The sequence below is a fragment of the Austrofundulus limnaeus genome, unplaced genomic scaffold, assembly GCF_001266775.1.
Source record: "Austrofundulus limnaeus strain Quisiro unplaced genomic scaffold, Austrofundulus_limnaeus-1.0 Scaffold243, whole genome shotgun sequence".
Classification (NCBI taxonomy): Eukaryota; Metazoa; Chordata; class Actinopteri; order Cyprinodontiformes; family Rivulidae; genus Austrofundulus; species Austrofundulus limnaeus.
In genome coordinates this window covers 394,272-396,071 of record NW_013952645.1, presented here as the reverse complement: position 1 = coordinate 396,071, position 1,800 = coordinate 394,272, and the positions used below count along the sequence as shown (strand labels likewise).

General features: G+C 39.7%; 1 protein-coding gene across 3 annotated transcripts in view; it reads right to left on the bottom strand.

The window, feature by feature from the left end:
- usp54a (ubiquitin specific peptidase 54a) overlaps nucleotides 1–1,348 on the bottom strand; it is a gene marked incomplete at its 3' end in the record, with an annotated part of 79,553 nt that extends 78,205 nt beyond the window's left edge. For all 3 annotated transcript variants that reach the window (XM_014020173.1, XM_014020175.1, XM_014020176.1), the window contains 1 exon segment: nucleotides 1,246–1,348.
- Nucleotides 1,349–1,800: the final 452 nt, after the last annotated feature.

Sequence of the window (1,800 nt, the reverse complement as noted above, 5' to 3'; positions counted from 1 at the left end):
ACCATAGACTTTGTATGTAAACCTGCTGCTCCTGACGCTGAAATCGCGTTCGGTGTGAACGCACCATGAGAGTTTCAGGCAAAATTCAGGCTTTTAAGCCCTGCCTCCATGTGACTGATACTCACATCACATGGCTATCATTGACACCTAATTAACACTTATTGTTAACAGGGGGTGGAGTGATACTGGCAATAGCAGCAGTGTAGGAGGGGGACAACTGTTAACTCCACCCCCTGTTAACAATAAGTGTTAATTAGGTGTCAACGATAGCCATGTGATGTATCAGTCACATGGAGGCTGGGCTTAAAAGCCTGAATTTTGCCTGAAACTCTCAGACTGAAGAAGTCTCTTGGAGGAGAGACGAAACGTTTCATTAAAGAAGAACCTGTCCAGCAGACCTATACAATTTTTTTTTCTTTTTGATTTTTTACCTGGATTACTGGGATGCATCAGGACATAACACCTAGTTACTTGTTATAAAATTAAATATGTTCAGACTCAACATGAAAGATGTTTATGCGCTCTAAAAACTGAAGTGTTGAATTTACTCAAAGTCATGTCAACTGGTTCCACTAAAATTAGTCGAGAAAACTGAGCAAATAAAATACATATAATCACTCAGTTTACTCGAGCCGGCTTAGTGGAGCCAGTTTGGTTCAGTAAATTCAACTATTTGCGTGTAAAACTACTTTTACTTTCCCAGTTTTTGTGAACGGTTTTATTACTTTTACTTAAGTAATTTTCTCATCAGTGAAATTTGTACCAAAGTCCTTTTTAGTTCATGAAATTTTACTTTTACTTAGTTATTTTTTTTCCAAGTACTTTATAGACCTCTGCTCCAGTCTTAGCTTTCATACAGGTTTATCTAGGTTTATTCTTTTTATTTTCGTTATTTTATATGAAACTGTGTGAGTGGTGTGATATCTTTCAATAAAAATATTGGCAAAGAAAAAAAAATAAGCTGTTATGTTGGAAGATCCTCCTCCAGTCTAAAACCCTCTGTTTTCTTCAGGCTCTTCATCTTTTGATAGGAATACAACAATTTAAAGTTATGAAGATTTTAATGAAAAGGCTCACAAACCATTAAGCTGCTGTCTACCTGTTCAGCTGTTGAACCTTCAGTATAATTTATATTTATAATTATATGACTTCCTTTCATTGAAACAAACTTATGTGAAACATGTTAAAGAAGAAAAAAACTTCAGAGTGGTCCTTTAAGAGATCAGGTCTTCTCTTCCTGCTCACCTTGACAAACTGCAGCCGTCAGATCATCTCCTCCTTTTCCTCCTGACTCTCCTCTTCCTCCTCCTGGGTGTCCTCCTGCTAAGCCTCCTCCTCCTCCTCCTCCTCTTCCTCCTGCTAAGCCTCCTCCTCCTCCTCCTCCTGTTGGACTGCTTCCTCACTCCGACATCTCCTTCGAAAGAAACACAGCTCCTTCTCCTCCTGTTACTCAGCAGTCGTCTTTCAGGTGACTCAGCCAGAGAATGACATCATCCCTGTCAGCACACACACCTGTTTCCTCAACAAGCCCCTCCCCCTCCCCGTGTCTGCGCCCAACCACTTCCTGGATCTCTTAAAGGGCCAGCAGCCCTCAGAGGCAACAGGTCCTTCCTCCCATCCTTCTTTACCCCACTTCATTTTTCCAGGTCACTGTTACTCATGTCCAGCAGTCACTATAGTTTCTCCATGAAATAAATATATTTAGATCTCTTTATTCCTTCAAAACATTGTAGGCTAGTCTTTAAAATTTGCTTCAACACTTTTTTTTGTATTTACATAGACTGTTACTAGCTTTCATCT